This window comes from Bos mutus, chromosome 10, assembly GCF_027580195.1.
Source record: "Bos mutus isolate GX-2022 chromosome 10, NWIPB_WYAK_1.1, whole genome shotgun sequence".
Lineage (NCBI taxonomy): Eukaryota > Metazoa > Chordata > Mammalia > Artiodactyla > Bovidae > Bos > Bos mutus.
Window position 1 is genome coordinate 42904920 of NC_091626.1, and position 21294 is coordinate 42926213.

Below are 21294 nucleotides of genomic sequence, written 5' to 3' on the forward strand. Positions count from 1 at the left end.
TTTTAATAATTTTATTATTTATTCCTGGCTGTGCTGGGGTTTTGTTGCTGCGCAGACTTTTCTCTAGCTGCAGCGAGCAGGGGGCTGCTCTACTTGTGGTGCATGGGCTTCTCATTGTGATGGCTTCTCTTGTTGTGGCTCCCAGGCTCTAGAGCACAGATTCAATAGTTGTGGCTAACGGGCTTAGTTGGTCTGTGGCATGTGGGATCTTCCTAGATCAGGGATGGAACACGTGTCTCCTGCATTGGCAAGCAGAGTCTTTACCACTGAGCCACCAGAGAAGCCCATAAAGGGATATGATTTAATGCTTTTACTACTTAAGCCATTGCTGGTTGGGTGTCCTATATGTTTAGCTGAAGATATTCCCAAGCGATACTTCATCCTTCCTTTACAGACCTCACAGTCAGCTAATAATAAACAGAACTAGGATATAGAGCAGGCTGCTCTAGCTCCAAGATCCAAGAACTCTCTACTCCAGCACCATATAGTGAACTTAAGGCATTCTCCCCTCCCACCTTTCCTTCAAGTTATTTCCTATACATGCACACACACTTTAAGCAACTATAGCCAACAAAATCCATTTCCCTCTCTCTTCTTGTTACCCTCAGATCCCAATCTGCTTCCCTCGTTAATCTGACAGATGGTGTTTTCTGCTGCAGGTGTTTCCAAAGTGTGTGTAGATATTATCCCTTTTGGGCATGTCTCCTGATACAGTACTTTTGTAGCTAGATGTTTGAAAAAGAAATGACATCTCCCAAAGCGTATCTTTTGGTGGCCTTGTTTCTGACTGGGTTGAAAATCACTTGGTTTTGTCAGGTTCATTGGATTATATTTGAACCTTCACTTTATTCAATGTATTCCACACTATATACCTTTTGTTTTTAAACTACACTTTCTCCGATGCAGTCCTTTATTTCCTGTGTGCTATCTGCCAGCTGTTTGCTCAAAAAAAGAAAACAATCTGAAAGAAATCCAAAATGGTAACAAGAAGTACAAGGCTGAAATATCTCCCTACTGCCAAAATCGCCTTCAGACAGATTCCTCCCCACTTTGTGTCTCCATTACATATTTTTCTCTTTTTTTCTGCTTTATGACTCCATAAAATTAATTTCTTACCTCTGATGACAGGTCTCCTGGCACAGGTCTCCTTTGTTCCCGTTTAATTTCTACTCCCATTTAACTAGAACAAAAGAAACCAGAACACCATGTACAGAGGATATGAACTTGCTCGTCTGGAAGAAGGGACATTCTGTCGTTTACATACAGTATCTTAACTCCAAGGAGGATCTTTGGAAGGCCCATCTGTGGTGATCTTTCAGATGATGAATGGTGTTGGATATTTCGGATGTATGCAATCAAATACCGTGTAACAAGCTTCCATAGATTCTCTGCCACCATCTATTGTCGCAAAGAATGCATGATAATGGTGAATTCCTCAGGTACAAAAACATGTCCCACTCCTGAGAAAGGCAAACAACTGGTCTGTAAAAAGGAAATGACACCGATGAATTCTCTTTCCTCTAAACTCAGAGAATTAACGTGCACCTCAAGTCCAAGTCTAAAATTGTAAAGTAGAAAGACACAGTTAAAACTGTTACCTTATTTACCACTCAGTGAATCCGTGTCATACAGAATGAAAAACAACTCCTTCAAGATGAAACAGAGCACTTCAGAGACAATCAATGGAATAAAATTCAGTTTAAGTATTTGGACACTCAGCATTTACTTTCTCCTCTATTACTAACAAGCTGTGCGTCCTTAGGGAAAATACTTACTCTTTCTGAACAGATGGTTTTCTCATATGTCAAATGACAACAGTGATAATAACATATGTATACGGAGATTCATGGTTACAAGGTCCTTCTACATATTTTGATACAACAGCCCTGGGAATTGGGTTAGACAAATCTTTTCCCCATTTTAGAGATGAGGAACTAAGACTCAGAGAGTTTAAATGATTTGGCTGAAGTTTATGTGTGTGCTTAGTGGCTCAGTCATGTCCAACTCTCTGCTACCCTTTGGACAGTAGCCTGCCGGGCTCCTCTTTCCACAGGATTTTTCAGGCAAGAATATTGGAGTGGGTTGCCATTTCCTTCTCCAGGGGATCTTTCTGACCCAGAGATTGAACCCATGTCTTCTCTGTCTCCTACACTGCAGGTAGAATCCTTACCTGCTGAGCCATTGGGAAGCCCAGTTGAATATAAGATAATATACAAAAATAGGTCTTCTAAGCCCAAAATCAATGGCCTTTCAGCTAAGCCCTGTTGAACAGGAAGATGACCATAATTTCAAGAAAGTAGGTTTAAATTATTTGTGTACATCTATAGAGATTAAGTCCTTGGTTTTCATTTTCTTTTTCTTACCTGTATCATTCTTGGACAAAGGCTACAGAAATGAAATGAGAATAAGCCGACCTTCAGAAATAGGAAAAGGGGCTATGTAATTACATATGAAGAAGAGAAAGGGAGAAATGACAAGTTCTGGACATGACAGAAGCAGTTGGTGAATGCTTCCAAATAAGAATTTTTATGAGCCAAGGAATTATTTTGATTCCAATAAATCAGTCTCCTTTTTCTCCCTTGTGAAAGGTATCTTAACTACAACACTTTGATTAAAGGATTTTTTGTTTAATTTTTTCCATCCCCTATTCCATCACAGACATTTTTATGATCTCAAAAGAAAATCCTGCTGTGAATTAAACTGTGCAGCCTAATCAGTTACTATTGTAAATATGTTTCCCCTTTCACTCATTATCCTCTTGGGATATACAAAAGTAATAAAATAAAATAACTTAGTTTGCTTTTATTACTCCCCTGATCTAAACTGCTGCCTATTCTGAAAACTAGAAATAACCAGTATATAAGATTTTTGAGAGTTGAAGAATGAGGGATTTGAATCTCAGCATTTGGGGGCAGGGAACTTTTATTAATTTTTTCTTTGTGCATTATTTCATCTTTTTATATGTAAATGTACATTTTCTAAAATTAATTTGAGGCAGCTTAGGGAAAAAGACACATAATTTAGCCACTACAATTAAATATAAACAACCTTTATTTCTCTCTCCATCTAAATTTTCAAGGAAAAGTTACAGTGAATGTGTCTCACTTCAAAAGCAAATAATAGTAGGAACATATATTGCATCCCAAATACAAATTTTATAACTCCAGAAATTTATTACTAGTTTAACTGTCTATTGGTATCACTGAATGAGGTGAGCAATATAAAGCAGTTAAAGATTTTGCTTCTCTGAAACTATTGTTATTACATCATCAATTTTATGAAATACAATAAGTGCCTAATTATAGAATTTAATATATTTAAGGATTGTAGTTTTTAAAAAGTTGAATAGACTTTTTCCCTTTCATCTTGGAGACAGAATATGGGTCATAGATAGGAACATTAAACCAAATCTTGATTAGACAACAGGGTCAAATGAGATGAAGGCATCTCTTCCATGTCCATCAGGGAATGTTTTGTGGATGAGCTTTGTTTTCAGGGGTTTTTGAGTAAAGGAGATGGGATGACTAACTAGTTGCAAAATAGAGTGTGTGCTTAGTTGCTTAGTCATGTCTGACTCTTTGTGACCCCATGGACTGTAGCCCACCAGGCTTCTCTGTCCTGGGATTCTCCAGGCAAGAATACTGGAATGGGTCACCATGCCCTCCTCCAGGGGATCTTCCCAACCCAGGGATTGAACCCAGGTCTCCTGAATCGCAGGTGGATTTTTTTTTTTAATTAATTTTATTTTATTTTTAAACTTTACATAATTGTATTAGTTTTCAAATATCAAAATGAATCCACCACAGGTATACATGTGTTCCCCATCCTGAACCCCCTCCTCCTCCTCCCTCCCCATACCATCCCTCTGTCCCAGTGCACCAGCCCCAAGCATCCAGTATCGTGCATTGAACCTGGACTGGCATCTCGTTTCATACATGATATTTTACGTTTCAATGCCATTCTCCCAAATCTTCCCACCCTCTCCCTCTCCCACAGAGTCCATAAGACTGTTCTATACATCAGTGTCTCTTTTGCTGTCTCATATACAGGGTTATCGTTACCATTTTTCTAAATTCCATATATATGCGTTAGTATACTGTATTGGTGTTTTTCCTTCTGGCTTACTTCACTCTGAATAATAGGCTCCAGTTTCATCCACCTCATTAGAACTGATTCAAATGTATTCTTTTTAATGGCTCTGAGACACCAGGGAAGCCCTGCTGAATACAGAGTGTTTATTAAATGGCATTGTGTTGGAGGTGGCAGTAATTGAACTAGTGCAATGGTCAGTCAGTCTGACACTGGCTGGCAGCGAGTGAAATAACCAACTTCTCGTTGCTGGTGGAGAGAGAAGATGGGGAGTAACCATGTGAAGTCTGCCTACCAAAATGCTTCAGAGGACTTAGCCCAGGCTCTGAAGAAGAGGCTCTGCCCATTTACATGTGTTCATGCTAACTTGATTCAGTCATGTCTGACTCTGTGCAACCTTATGGACTGTAGCCCACCAGACTCCTCTGCTCAAGGGAATCTCCAGGCAAGAACACTGGAGTGGGTTGCCATGCCCTCCTCTAGGGGATTTTCTTGACCCAGGGACCAATCCCGCATCTCTTATGTCTCCCGCATTGGCAGGCAAGTTCTCTTTACCACTAGTGCCACCTTGTTGTTCAGTCACTCAGTGGTGTTCCACTCTTTGCGACCCCATGGACTGCAGCATTCCAGGCTCCCCTATCCTTCACCATCTCCCAGAGCTTGCTCAAACTCATGTGCCTTGAGTTGGTGATGCCATCCAACCATCTCATCCTCTGTCATCCCCTTCTCCTCCTGCCTTCAACCCTCCAGCATCAGGGTCTTTTCCAATGAGTCAGTTCTTTGCATCGGGTGGCCAAAGTATTGGAGCTTCAGCTTCAGGATCATTCCTTCCAATGGACACCCAGGACTGATCTACTTTAGGATGGACTGGTTGGATCTCCTTGCAGTTCAAGGGACTCTCAAGAGTCTTCTTCAACACCACTGTTTAAAAGCATCACTGCTTCAGTCCTCAGCCTTCTTTATGGTCCAGCTCTCACATCCATACATGACTACTGGAAAAACCATAGCTTTGACTATACGGACCTTTGTTGGCAAAGTAGTGTCTTTGCTTTTTAATATACTAAGTCTCTCATAGCTTTTCTTCCAAGGAGCAAGATTCTTTTAATTTCATGGCTGAAGTCACCATCTGCAGTGATTTTGGAGCCCAAGAAAATAAAGTCTATCACTGTTTCTATTGTTTCCCCATCTATTTGCGATTAAGTGAAGGGACAAAAGTGAAAGAGGAGAGTGAAAATGTTGGCTTAAAGCTCAACATTCAAAAAACAAAGATCATAGCATCTGGTCCCATCAATTCATGGCAAATAAATGGGGAAACAATGGAAACAGTGACAAACTTTATTTTGAGGGGCTACAATATCACTGCAGATGGTGACTACAGCCATGAAATTAAAAGACATTTGCTCCTTGGAAGAAATACTATGACAAACCTAAACAACACATTAAAAAGCAGAAACATTACTTTGCCAACAAAGGTCCATAAGGTCAAAGCTATGGTTTTTCCAGTAGTCATCTATGGATGTGAGAGTTGGACCATGAAGAAGGCTGAGTGCCGAAGCTTTGATGCTTTTGAGCTGTGGTGTTGGAGAAGATGGTGTTGAGAAGACTCTTGAGAGTACCTTGGGCAGCAAGGAGACCAAACTGGTCAATCCTAAAGGAAATCAGTCCTGAATATTCATTGGAAGGACTGATGCTGAAGCTGAAGCTCCAGTACTTTGGCCATCTAATGCAAAGAGCTGATTCATTCGAAAAGACCCTGATGCTGGGGAAGATTGAAGGCAGGAAGAGAAGGGGATGATAGAGGATGAGATGGTTGGATGGCCTCACCAACTCGATGGACATGAATTTAAGCAAGCTCCAGGAGTTGGTGATGGACAGGGAAGCCTGGTGTATTGCAGTCAATGGGGTTGCAGAGTCGGACATGATTGACTGAACTGAACTGATGGGACTGGATGCATTCTTCATTTTTGAACGTTGAGCTTTAAGCCAGCTTTTCCACTCTCCTCTTTCACCTTCATCAAGAAGCTGTTTAGTTCATCTTTGCTTTCTGCCATAAGGGTAGTGTCATCTGCATATCTGAGTTTACTGATATTTCTCCCGGCATTCTTGATTCCAGCTTGAGCTTCATCCAGTCCAGCATCTCACATGATGTACTCTGCATATAAGTTAAATAATCAGGGTGACAATATACAGCCTTGATGTACTCTTTTTCCAATTCTGAACTAGTCCATTGTTTCATGTCCAGTTCTAGATGTTGCTTTTTGACCTGCATGCAGATTTCACAGGATGCAGGTAAGGGGGTCTGGTATTCCCATCTCTTTCAAAATTTTCCACAGTTTGTTGTGATCCACACAGTCAAAGATTTTAACGTAGTCAAGGAAGGAGAAGTAGATGTTTTTCTGGAATTCTCATGCTTTTTCTGTGATCCAACAGATGTTGGCAATTTGATCTCTGGTTCTCAGGGTGAAAGAAAGGACAGCACAATCATAGTGATTTGATAAAGAGAGACAACCAAATTCAGATAATTTAATGACAATCAAATATTTGCCCGCATTTTCCTCTACATGTGCATTAGTCAATTTTAATTCTGCTTGTGAAAGTTGATGGTATAAGTCATTCTAAATATCAGAATGCTATAGGATAAAAGGAATAAAGTATTAACAACAAAATGTCAAGTAGAATATTTGTCATAATCAGGGTCACAATGTGATATGAAGATCTACTTCATATTTCAATTCAGTAATGTAGGATTTAGTCTCTTCTAATTTTCATTATCAAAGTTAGAAAAAAATAGCTACTTAACTTTGTTTATTCAAAATACCGAAATCTCTGAAGAGAAACAAGTAAGCTAACATTTTTCTATAGAAGCAGAAATGACAAAAGGTAGTAATTCTATAAATTCAAATGGAGCATTGATATTTATGATTATTACTTTGAAATTTTCATTATTTCATAATTCTTAGCCAGATCTGATAAAATCCCTTTAACTTTCTCTCTCTGACCACTATTCTTCCAGTTCTTTACTCCTCCAAACCAATGTCACTACTTCCTACCTCCCAGGGAGAGCTCCAACCCCACAGTACACACTCTCTGGATCAAATATATCAGGTTTCTGTACCTGTAAACAACCTAGACAGACCCAATGGTTCTTACATTCTACTATGCTGTTGACAGACTTCTCAAAAAGTCTTTTTCTTCCCCAGAGATAAATCCAATTCTGAATTGTGTATGCTCCTACAAATAGCAGTTGGGTGAATCCCTACCAGAATGAATGCATTCTCCCACTCCAGGCATTATTCTATCTCAGATGTTATTGGGCTCAGGAAACATAGGATGTGACTAAAGTGCCTGTCTCCAAGAAATTCAAAGTCTAGGAAGACAGATCAATTAACTAAAAATTATATGAGAGACCAAAATAAGATACCTTTACACATCCACCAGAATGGCTAAATTTTAAAGGTCTCACAACACCAAATGCTGGTGAAGACGTGAAGCAACACATTTTTTGCAGGATTATAAAATGGCAAAACCACTTTAGGCAAAAGTTGGCAATTTCTTTTAAAACTAAGTAAGGAAATCAATCCTGAATACTCATTGGAGGGACTGATACTGAAGCTGAAGCTCCAATACTTTTTGGTCTCCTGATGTGAAGAGCCGACTCATTAGAAAAGACCCTGATGCTGGGAAAGATTGAAGGCAAGAAGAGAAGGGGACAACAGAGGATGAGATGGTTGGATGGCATCACTGACTCAATAGACATGAGTTTGAGCAAGCTCCAGGAGATGGTGAAGGACAGGCAAGCCTGGCGTGCTGCAGTCCATGGGATTGCAAAGAGTGGGACATGACTGAGTGACTGAACAGTAACAAAATATTCTATGACCATAAATTCCAATCCTCGAATTTACCCAAAAGAACTGAAGACATATCTCAAAAAACTTGTTCAAGAATATTCATAGTAGCTTTATTTATAATAGCCAGAAACTAGAAACAGCCCAAGTGTGCATCAGTTGGATGATGATTTTTTTTTTAAGCTGTGATATAGTAAAACAATGGAATATTATTCAGTAATATTTTGTAAAGGAACTTCTAATACATACAACAAAACTCTGAATGATATGTATTCTGAATTATTTGGAAGGCAGTATATTGATATCTGCAAATTACTTTGAAATGCATTTTTTAAAAAGATGTATTGATGGTTTGGTAGTGTTGTAACAAAGTAAACAGAGTAAAATGTTATTTGCAAAATCTTGCAAAATTCTTTCAGCTTTTCTGTCTGCTTGAAAATTTTCATGATAAAATGTTGGAGAAAATTACATAAGAACATAGAAGATAGGTAAGGTACAGAGATGCCGAGAAAAAGATATTTCACCCCAGCTGTGGAGAAGAATAAAGTAATGTCAAAGATGACATGAATGAGAAGGTGATGTCTGAGATGTGCTGAATGAATAGGCTTTCACCAGGCAGGAGAAGCAAGTCTGATTGGCTCCTAACAACCTGATTATGCTGGAGAATGGGTAAGCACATCCTGAAGAAGGATCAGAGGTGGGGATAACGCGATAAGCAGAGGCCACATCATAGAAAGTTGAGTGTTCTGTGCTAAGGTTTATCCTATTATTGATGGGGAATTATTGTAGGTTTTAAGCATAGTTTATGGGGTGATACAACTTATACTTTAAAAAGATCACTCTGAAAATAGTGTAAAAGAGAAATGTCCAACTATGAGGCTGGAGGCAGGAAAATGAGGACAAAGCATGTTGATGTTGCGATAGCTTTAATAAGGGGTAAGGGTAGCCTGATTTAAGACAATGGAAAGACTATACTTTCAGGGATCATTTCTATAGTTTGTTACTAGAGAAGTTTCAGACAAGCAAAAACTGAGAGAATTCAGCACCACCAAACCAGCTCTCCAACAAATACTAAAGGATATTCTCTAGACAGGAAACACAAAAACGGTGTATAAACTCGAACCCAAAACAATAAAGTAAATGGCAACGGGATCATACTTATCAGTAATTACCTTAAACGTAAATGGGCTGAATGCCCCAACCAAAAGACAAAGACTGGCTGAATGGATACAAAAACAAGACCCCTACATATGTTGTCTACAAGAGACCCACCTCAAAACAGGGGACACATACAGACTGAAAGTGAAGGGCTGGAAAAAGATTTTCCATGCAAATAGGGACCAAAAGAAAGCAGGAGTAGCAATACTTATATCAGATAAAATAGACTTTAAAACAAAGGCTGTGAAAAGAGACAAAGATGATCACTACCTAATGATCAAAGGATCAATCCAAGAAGAAGATATAACAATTATAAATATATATGCACCCAACACGGGAGCGCCGCAATATGTAAGACAAATGCTAACAAGTATGAAAGGAGAAATTAACAATAACACAATAATACTGGGAGACTTTAATACCCCACTCACACCTATGGATAGATCAACTAAACAGAAAATTAACAAGGAAACACAAACGTTAAACGATACAATAGACCAGTTAGACCTAATTGATATCTACAGGACATTTCATCCCAAAACAATGAATTTCACCTTTTTCTCAAGCGCACATGGAACCTTCTCCAGGATAGATCACATCCTGGGCCATAAATCTAGCCTTGGTAAATTCAAAAAAATAGAAATCATTCCAAGCATCTTTTCTGACCACAATGCAGTAAGATTAGATCTCAATTACAGGAGAAAAACTACTAAAAATTCCAGCATATGGAGGCTGAACAACACGCTGCTGAATAACCAACAAATCACAGAAGAAATCAAAAAAGAAATCAAAATTTGCATAGAAACTAATGAAAATGAAAACACAACAACCCAAAACCTGTGGGACACTTTAAAAGCAGTCCTAAGGGGAAAGTTCATAGCAATACAGGCATACCTCAAGAAACAAGAAAAAAGTCAAATAAATAACCTAACCCTACACCTAAAGCAACTAGAAAAGGAAGAAATGAAGAACCCCAGGGTTAGTAGAAGGAAAGAAATCTTAAAAATTAGGGCAGAAATAAATGCAAAAGAAACAAAAGAGACCATAGCAAAAATCAACAAAGCCAAAAGCTGGTTCTTTGAAAGGATAAATAAAATTGACAAACCATTAGCCAGACTCATCAAGGAACAAAGGGAGAAAAATCAAATCAATAAAATTAGAAATGAAAATGGAGAGATCACAACAGACAACACAGAAATACAAAGGATCATAAGAGACTACTATCAACAATTATATGCCAATAAAATGGACAACGTGGAAGAAATGGACAAATTCTTAGAAAAGTACAACTTTCCAAAACTGGACCAGGAAGAAATAGAAAATCTTAACAGACCCATCACAAGCACGGAAATCGAAACTGTAATCAAAAATCTTCCAGCAAACAAAAACCCAGGTCCAGACGGCTTCACAGCTGAATTCTACCAAAAATTTAGAGAAGAGCTAACACCTATCCTGCTCAAACTCTTCCAGAAAATTGCAGAGGAAGGTAAACTTCCAAACTCATTCTATGAGGCCACCATCACCCTAATACCAAAACCTGACAAAGATCCCACAAAAAAAGAAAACTACAGGCCAATATCACTAATGAACATAGATGCAAAAATCCTTAACAAAATTCTAGCAATCAGAATCCAAAAACACATTAAAAAAATCATACTCCATGACCAAGTGGGCTTTATCCCAGGGATGCAAGGATTCTTCAATATCCACAAATCAATCAATGTAATACACCACATTAACAAATTGAAAAATAAAAACCATATGATTATCTCAATAGATGCAGAGAAAGCCTTTGACAAAATTCAACATCCATTTATGATAAGAACTCTCCAGAAAGCAGGAATAGAAGGAACATACCTCAACATAATAAAAGCTATATATGACAAACCCACAGCAAACATTATCCTCAATGGTGAAAAATTGAAAGCATTTCCTCTAAAGTCAGGAACAAGACAAGGGTGCCCACTTTCACCATTACTATTCAACATAGTTTTGGAAGTTTTGGCCACAGCAATCAGAGCAGAAAAAGAAATAAAAGGAATCCAAATTGGAAAAGAAGAAGTCAAACTCTCACTATTTGCAGATGACATGATCCTCTATATAGAAAACCCTAAAGACTCCACCAGAAAATTACTAGAACTAATCAATGATTATAGTAAAGTTGCAGGATATAAAATCAACACAGAGAAATCCCTTGCATTCCTATACACTAATAATGAGAAAACAGAAAGAGAAATTAAGGAAACAATTCCATTCACCATTGCAACGGAAAGAATAAAATACTTAGGAATATATCTACCTAAAGAAACTAAAGACCTATATATGGAAAACTATAAAACACTGGTGAAAGAAATCAAAGAGGACACTAATAGATGGAGACAGACATTAAAAAGAATAGATTTGAATCAGTTCTAATGAGATGGATGAAACCGGAACCTATTATACAGAGTGAAGTAAGCCAGAAAGAAAAACACCAATACAGTATACTAACACATATATATGGAATTTAGAAAGATGGTAACAATAACCCTGTGTACGAGACAGCACAAGAGACACTGATGTATAGATCAGTCTTATGGACTCTGTGGGAGAGGGAGAGGGTGGGGAGATTTGGGAGAATGGCATTGAAACATGTATAATATCATGTAAGAAACGAGTCACCAGTCCAGGTTCGATGCACGATACTGGATGCTTGGGGCTGGTGCACTGGGACGACCCAGAGGGAGGGTATGGGGAGGGAGGAGGAGGAGGGTTCAGGATGGGGAACACAGGTATACCTGTGGCGGATTCATTTCGATATTTGCAAAACTAATACAATATTGTAAAGTTTAAAAATAAAATAAAATTTAAAAAACACCAATATAGAGAACAATCATATAAATTTTTCTAACTAAATAAAACTCTTTTGTGTTATCTGAAAAAAAGAAAACAATAAAAATAATTTCATCTGGCAAGAGAAGTAACAATAGCAAAGATATTAAGTTTTAAGGACTCCCCAGTTCCGGTTTAGCCTGAAACACTTTGTTGACATATTTTGCCGAATTTAAAACCTCTTAAGCTCTCAACCACCGGATCGACCAGAACTAAAGAGAAGATGGTGAAGACTTTTCTGACCCTCCTCACTCAATGGACTAAAGCTTGGATTCTGTCAACTTCTGTCCCAATTCTGTGTTGAATTCTCCTCACCTCAAGCCCCTTCACAAACACACATGTACCTTTAGCTTAAAACATCCACAGTTTTGCTATTCGAGGAGACACTGCTTTAGGAAAGATCCCACGTGTTCTCCTTACTTACTGCAAGTAATAAATCCTTCCTTCTCCAAAAAAAAAAAAAGACAATGGAAGTGCAGGTGGTAAGGAAGTATAGGATTTGGAAACTGTTTATGATGTAAGAGTGACAGGAGATTAAATGGAGAGAGTTTGTGATTGAGTTAATGTGTGGAATGAGAGAAAGAAGAGTTGAGAATGATCCTAAAGGTCCTGAGTAAATAATGATAAAGTATAAAGTGGAAGGAGCAAGTTTTAGGAGAGAATATGCATATAATGGGGAAATGCTTATTCTCTAATGCCTATCTGGAATGTCCAGATAGACTTGTTCAGGAGGTTATTGAACATAAAGCCTGGGCCTCAGTAAGGATATGACCATTAGATTGATTGATTTTCTTATTTCCTTTTTATCATCTACTTAACTCTAATTCCAAAGAAAATTTTGGAGATAACAACCAATATACACTTTAAAAGCATCAAATTGGATGCTGGGAAAGATTGAAGGAAGGAGGAGAAGGGGAAGACAGAGTATGAAATGCTTGGATGGCATCACTGACTCAATGGACATGAGTTTGGGTAAACTCCGGGAGTTGATGCACAGGGAGGCCTGGCATGCTGCGGTTCATGGAGATGCAGAGTCGGTCACGACTGAGTGACTGAACTGAACTGAACTGAACCTCTAACTCATTCCAAAGAGAATTTTGGAGATAACAACCAATACATACTTTAAAACCATTAAATTGGATGTGATCTGGTGTATGATTATGTATACGTGCATGTGTGTGCACACACACGCACACTCAGTCATGTCCAATTCTTTGTGACCCCATGGACTGTAGCCCGCTGTTTATGGCTCCAGTCCATGGCTCCATGTCCATTCCATGGAGGGGGTTGCTATTTCCTTTTTCAGGGGATCTTCCTAACCCAGGGATTGAACTCATCTCTCTTACATTTCCTGCATTGGCTGTCAGATTCTTTACCAGCTGAGCCGTCAGGTAAGTCCCTTGGTGTATGACTAGCCCTGTACAAACTGCAAAAGAAAAAATCAACGGCTGTTCTTCAGCCACTCATATACAGTTTGTGTTTTCCTCCTGGGGATACAGTCTTCTGTGCATCCGTAATGTAATAGAAAGAACACTAAACAAGAGTTTGGAAATGTGGTTTCTGGTTCCAGCTTTCCCATTAGCAGTTGACTCTGAGCAACTTGTTTAAGCCCTCAGAGGCCTCCAGTGTAAGACAGCTGAATTATTTGACCTCTGTTATCCCTTCCAGCTCTCAAGTGGGAATTTTCTTTGAGCTGTATTTCATAGATTATTATCCAGGCCCTTTTCCTCTCCAGTGACCTTCACTTGGCCTCCAAGGTACTAATTAGCACTTCAACTTGCGAAGGGGAGAAAGAAAGGTTGGGGGGAAAAGTGTGTTCTCTTGCTGGGATATTATAATAAGAAAATATTAAAAATAGAAAAACTGACATCACTAAAATTGATGAGGTTTGGGTTTATACAGACTCTCCCCATCCAATGAGGTCATAGGCAGTTCTGCAACAAGAAAGACTATTTAAGGTTCATTTAAATATAAATGAGGATGGTCTTATATTGTGGCATTTCTTTAGAAATCACAATGTTTGGATATAATAAAAAGAGTATTCAGCCAACTTCAGTTTGGCTTTCAAAAAGGAAAACAATGAATCATACATCCAAACACAGAGTTTTCTCTTTAAATGTGATAGATAATCACAATCATAAAATTTAAATGACTTATGACCAAATGACCTAAAAAGGGAATTACAATAAAGCTACATGAAACAAAATATTGAGCAAAACTGTTGAGCAAAATAAAATTCCAAGTACAGTCAACACACTGTGCTCGAGCCATGAAAACTTCATGGTACACTGTGAATGAGCTTTATTCTGGTTTTGGAGAGCAAGTTTCCAATAGCCTGCAATGCTCCTTCCCATCTCCTCTGTCTGGAAAATGCTTACAGCCACTGTTTTCAAACTTGTGTGTATCAAAATCCAATGGAAGGCTTATGAAAATGCAAATTGTTGGTCCTTCCCTCAGTTTGTCATTCATTATGTATGGGAAAGTCTCAGGAACTGATATTTCTAACAAATTCCCAGGTGATACTTATGCTGCTAGTCCAGGAATCATACTTTAAAAACCCCTGGCCTTGGGCTTCCCAGATAACGAAGTGGTAAAGCACCTGCCTGCCAATTCAGAAGACAAGAAACACAGATTCAATCCCTGGGTTGGGAAGATCCCCTGGAGGAGGGCATGGCAACCCACTTCAGTATTCTTACCTGGAGAATCCCATGGACAGAGGAACCTTGCAGGCTACAGTCCATAGGGTCACACAGAGTTGGACAAGACTGAAGCAACTTAATACACAGACATGCACGGTAGAAACCAACATGACACCATAAAGCAATCGTCCTCCAATTTAAAAAAATCAAGACCTATGAAAGAACCAGTGGCCTTGGACTTCCGTGGTGGTCCAGTGGTCGAGAATCTGCCTGCCAATGCAGAGGCTGTAGATTCAATCCCTGGTCCAGGAAAATTCCACATGCTATGAAGCAGCCAAGCCTTTAGGCCACAAATACTGAAGTCTGCACTCTAGAGCCCATACTCCATAACAAAAGAGTAACCTAAGCCCTGCTCTCTGCAACTAGCGAAAGCCATTCATGTAGCAATGAAGACCCAGGACAGCCAATAATAATATAAATAAATAAATAAAAATAGAATGAAAAACATTGGCCCTACTCTTACTTGTATTTCAAAAACCCAGCTCAAATAGCACTCCCTGGGTGAAAGTAGGGTAGAATGGAAAAAGCTTTCACTTTCCAGTTTTCTTCCCAGAAGACTATAGACAATTCTGTATTAGAGCTAGATTGCAACTCTTGTCCTGAATCTGCTTCCATGTCTCCATCCTATGCCCACTCTGCTTCTTTGAAAGTTTCTGGAAAGGAAGGCTCAAATCTTATTCATACTTTTTTTTTTTAGAAATATAGAATTTATTTATATTCACCGTAAGACAGTGTCACATTTTGTACATGGTTCCCAGAAGAGAAATAACACTCTGATGGCACTATATTGCTATCAACGTTGCTTATGCTGCACAGTCGGGAAACACTGATTTTCCCCTTTAAAAGATTTAAGGCTCAGATTCCAAAAGGTAATTTTGTCACTTATTTTCCTGTTTAAGAAAATGGGAAAGTTCTGAACTAAAGGACAAACGGGTGATGGGGGAGGAACAGCACCACCCACTTCACTCACAACACCCCCACCTCTGCAGAAGACACTCAATGCAATTGGTGGTGGTTGTCAGAGGCTCTTCCTCTTTGAAATGTGTTTGGTGACACGGATCAAACAAATCAACGGATGGGAGAGGCGTCAGGTAGAGATCTTTACTATAGAAACTTGGAAAACTAAAAGCTTTATCGCCAGTTGCTGGCTAACATAGGTCTATTTGAAAGTCACCTACATATAACTATGCACTCACTGTAACGGGGATTCACTTTTCTTTGGTAAAGCTCACCAAATAGGATGTCTCTTCTAACACGCCAGTAAAAAATATTTAATTTCCTTTCAACTTTGAGATCAAGGGGCCACAAAGCTGTCCGTTCTCCTAAAGACTGTCTTCCATTTTTCTTTTCAACCTTGTAGTAGAACAAAACCATGACAGCCATTCGAACCGAATGTGCAATCCTTGTTTGAGTGATTAAGGAAAGTGGGAAGGGAAGGGCGTGTGAAAACAAATCATGAACAAAGTTTGGGGTATTTTCTTGAGAACTGCCCTCTCAATGAGTTCCCAAAGTGTTTTAGAAGAACTTTTTCCAGTACAAATACTTCATTCAATCCACAAGGCCACAGTCATTTCACAAAAGGCAGAATCAGTTCAAACTCAGTACACTACTTTACAGTTGATGCGGCTAATGCTATAACAACAAAAGCCAAGAAGGGCACTGTGGGTTCCGCCTCTGGCACAAGGAGGTAGAGACAACCATCCTGTAGAAAAGGTTAACAATTAAAAAAAAAAAAAGTAAAACAAAACAACGCACTCCCTTCCTCCCCTCGCCAAAAAAAAAAGAAAAAAAACTCCACCCCGTTCCATCTCTAAGGACTAGCTCTGGAAAGCCTGGATGGCATTCAGTCCAGTTCCGACTTGAGAGATCCATTGCCCACAATCATTTTGCTGTAATTCTTCTGCTGCTCTTCCTTAAAGGTGTCCTTCACCTTGGCTCTCTTCAGCCCTCCATCCCAAGGAAGCTCGGTCAATCCTCCTTGTACAGCAATAGCAGACTTAACCCTGTTAGCAAACTGGACTGCGTCTTCTCCTTCCTCTCTGGTCATGGGGGGCATGTACCACACGTCACAGACGATGGCCCAGCTGGTCATCACTCGAAGCAGGTAGCTCACAATGTTGTATTTACTACTGTTCCAAAACGCATCACCAAACCGAGGATTATACTTAATGGCAACTGGATGGATGGTTCCTCCAATTTCAAAGCTTCCTTTTTTAAACATCATGACTGAAGTATTGTTGTTACAAGTTCCTTCAGGAAAGATTAATATGGGTAATTCTTCCTTAAGAGCAATATGTTCTTTTAGTCTCCTAATAACCAGGTGTCGGTCCTTCATTTCTGAACGTTCAAACCAGATATGTGGACAAGCCTTGACCATGGATCTCTGAATGATTCCCATCAATCCACCATGAACCTGGCCCACCTATTATGATAGTGAATGGTTCCAGAGAGGGCGAGAACACAGATGCGGCAGCAAGTCAGGTGGACCACTTCACTCAGGAAGTTTTTGAGTCTGTTTCTGGGCAGCTGTCCAACCAGGGTGGTTCCTATAACAAACAAACCGATCCCAATGACAGCTAAAGTAAGCCTCAGAGGCAGGAGAACACAGTAGCACACGATGACGCCCAGCACCCACACCATGGTGAGCCGCGGACTGACGTACTGGAAATTCACATTGGTCCTTGTGAGGAGGTTGCATGACACTAGCTCCTCTGAGGAGAACCTCTGGGTCACTTCGTCTTCCACAATGGCTTCCAACCCGTAGGCTGCAGGCGTCCTTCCGTTCTCCCGAAGGAGAGGAGACACTGAGGCCTCCCCGGTCGGATCTTAGAAGCCCAGGCATAATTAGCAAGCATGGCTGGTTCCATGCTCCAGATGGAGACTCAGCCAGAATTTGGGAGAGCGAGCGACATGGGGAGACCAAGTTTCAGTGAACAAGGCCCCCTTATTCATACTTTTATGTTTCCCAGTATGTAGAGCAGTGTTTGTCCCCACCAGATACTTAATCAATGGACCAAATAATAATAATAATAATCAATTAATAAATGTATGTATAAAAGAATGGCTATGAACGCACTTTTAAATTGAAGTGCTATGAAAAACATAGTGCAAATGAATCGTCTCAAGATCCGGTTAAAATGTAGATTCTGATTCGAAGTTTGGGGTGGGACCTGAGAGTCTGAATGTAAAAGTTCCAAGTCAAGAACTTTCACAAGCACACTTCAGGTTACAACTACACAGTAGTTCCCAGCCTTGACTGTCATTAGGACACCTGTGGACCTTTGGCAACATAGTTTCTAGTCTGCTTCCCAGACTGATTCAGTCAGAGTCTCTGGATATGGGTCTCAAGGCACCAAGGCATCAAGGTCTTTTCAAACCTCCTCAGTTATTTTAATATACAGCCAGAGCTGTGAGCAGTTGATATCTAGAGTAATCACATATGATATAGTCACCTTACATTAAAATCTAAATTTATGTGATTCAAATCATGGCAATTTTTTGTATTATTTATGATTACATTGATATTGATAATATTACATATATAATTTATTCTCTTTGAATCACTTTTTAACATAAAATTATCTTATTATTATCTGGCAGATATCATTATTTAAACCCAGCCAGAAAAGAAATTTCTGACAGCTTTTAAAATAAGGCTTTATTTAATGTTTACTTAATGTTTCTCAAGCGACTTATTTTAAAAGACCAGTTATTATTTTAGACAACTATAATTACGATATATATTTTTCTTGGAAATAAGGCAATGTAACCCAAAAGAAAGTGCCTTTGACATTGATTGATGTCAAATGTCAGATTTCAGGGCATCTGGCCCTGAAATGCTGGCTTGCAGAAAGGACCATTGTTTTCACAGTCCGTCTTAAAGAAGCAGAGTCAGGATTTTTTTTTAAATCTGTTTAAAGAAAAATTATCAAATAAAAATCCATATTTACACAGAATATACATAATAGAGTATTCTTTCACATTAAAGAAGAAAGATCTTAACACATACTTTCAACTATTAAACCACCAGAGTACTTTTAAAATAGAATCCAATCTGCAAGTCAGTTTATAACAACTTTTCACAAACCCAACCTTGCCATGATGTAAAGGAATGCCTCTATGGTTGACTTTGATCTTGGTGTTTAAAAAAGCAGCCCAAATAATACTAAGCTTTCCGGAAATGGGGTGATCTGTTTTGATGTTCCTCTAGAAATAAGCTGTGTAATCCATCCCAGGTCCCTAGCACCCAGGCTACAAGCAGCAGGTTTTAGCGCCACCCCTTTCCAGAAGTGTGTGGAAATGCCATACACAGTACTCAGGAGAGACACTTGGCCAGTGCTGCAGACTCCAGTGTTCTGTACCTGATTCTGAGGGAAAAAAAGAGAAGCTCAATTATCCATATGCACAAACCAAAGCTGAGTTCAGGGAATTAGGCCTCTATCAGGCCTCTTGTTTTTTAAGAATAAAAGTTTGGAATGAAAAGCTTTGAAAAACTAGTAGTTGAAACTCTTCATTAAGTACAATTCTTAAGAGTTGTACTTATTTGTTTTCTGATAATCTTAAATATCCAGGCAATTGTAATCATCAAAGACATATTTGAAACAGCATGACTTGCATATAAAAATGAATAAGATGAGTAAATGAGTAAAATGAGTAAGTGCCAAATTCAATACATTGTGCTGTCAAAAAACAACCACCTGACAGAAAGGAGATGTTCCAGAAATATGCCCAAGAGCCGTCTGCACATAGATTTCTAGTGAACTAAAATTCTTTTTCTTATGCTGAACTCAAAACACAAAGGTGCTTAGAACACATTAAGGAAAAGCAGTGTGAAATCTAAGATCTGACTTTTATTCTCTCCTCATTAATCCAACACCTTAAAATTCAGTGTCCAGATTTACCGTTTTTCTGAAACTTTCCTAAGATCATCAATGGCATCCCACAAAAAAAGAGGTGTGAGAAATCTGAAGGATATATTTTTTAAAAATAATTTCTGATTTTCAGCAAAGGACAGAATGTGAATTTTATAAAATCAAAGTGAGTGATTGGTAAGCCCACCGTTGATTGTAGGAAAAAACCTAGAATCAATTATTTTCAAAATATCAAGCACTTAAAGAGGAAGTTGTGATCATTAGGAACTACCCTGATTTCAAGAACACTCATGACAGGTTTTTTCCCTAAGATTACTGGTGTGGTAGGAATCACAGACCTGCTGTAGATATTATAAATCTGCATTTCAGCAATCATGATATCCTTGTGGACAAGATGGATAAACATTAATCACTTTAAAGCTTGGGTAGAGCCAAACCCAAAGAATGCTAAGTTATGAATCAAAGTCTCTGCAAAGAGATTTTCCAAAAGCATTATGCAAAGTTTTATCCTGTTCTTAAACTAGTTCATTGTTTCACTGGCAATTTGAATGGGGGTATTTGTGGCCCAATGATCAAATTTTCAGACAAGTTGAAGATGGAAAAGAGCAATAATGGTAAAGGACTGCATGCTAAATCATTTCAGTCATGTCCAAGTCTTTGCGACCCCATGGACTGTAGCTGGCCAGGCTCCTCTGTCCATGGGATTTTCCAGGCAAGAACACCGGAGTGGGTTGTCCTGCCCTTCTCCAAGGGATCTTCCCAACCCAGGGACTGAACTCTCATCTCATGTCTCCTGCACTGTCGGATGGGTTCTTTATCACTAGCACCACCTGGGAAGCCCTGGTCAAGGACTGAATAGATTACAAAAAGATTACAACTGCCTGCACCAACTGGCCAGACCTAATTCAACTGAATTTAACAGGATGAACATCAAGTTCCCTGATCCAGCTCATCTACTTCTCAGAGCTGATGAATGGGAGGAATACCAAGAGGTTGCTCAGGACAGAGTCTGGCACATTGCTATATGCCCCAAATTTTATTATTATGATCATCTTATTATTCATCTTTATTTTCTTTAGTTATGAGGCTCTGCCAGAAAAATAAATCTTTTAAAACAAGTTTCAAACAGTTGAAGGCTAGAGTCATGCCCTGCATTTTGTGCCATGTTTCTACTCTGGCGAATGTATGAGTGGCTGCCATCTTGCCTCACTTGCTGAATAAGGGGAGAAGAGAGATGCCAATCATGTACTTGATTCGTAATCTGCCGTCCCACATGCTCTTTATTTGAACTTTCCTGAGCTGCCTGCTGTATAGTTATTTCCAAGCAAATCTGAAAAACATTTTTAAACAGAATGTGCTCTGCTGTGCCTAGGCGCTCAATCATGTCTGACTCTTTGCAACACTATGGACAGTAGCCTGCCAAGCTCCTCTTCCATGGGGATTCTCCAGGCAAGAATACTAGAATGGGTTTCCATGCCATCCTCCAGGAGATCTTCCAAACCCAGGAATCAAACCCAGGTCTCCCATATTGCAGGCTGTTTCTTTACCATCTGAGCCACCGGGGAAGCCCTTTAAACAGAATCGTGTTTTATTCAGTGTTTCCTGTGTAGCTAGCACTCAGAAAGGTATCCATAGGTAGAGTATCGCTATACTTCACCAAAACCCAGTGAGGTAGGTATTATTCCTTCCATTTTATGCATGAGAAAACTGCAACTCAGAAGATCACAGAGACTTGTATGTTCAAAGGAATCAGTGGTCAAG

At 39.2% G+C, this 21294-nt stretch overlaps 2 pseudogenes; one reads left to right on the forward strand and one right to left on the reverse strand.

Moving 5' to 3' along the window:
• The first annotated feature begins 8899 nt into the window (after window positions 1-8899).
• LOC138989644 (small nucleolar RNA U3) lies at window positions 8900-8978 on the forward strand (annotated as a pseudogene).
• Window positions 8979-15374: 6396 nt separating this feature from the next.
• LOC138989568 (glycerol-3-phosphate acyltransferase 3 pseudogene) overlaps window positions 15375-21294 on the reverse strand; it is a 49803-nt pseudogene continuing 43883 nt past the window's right edge.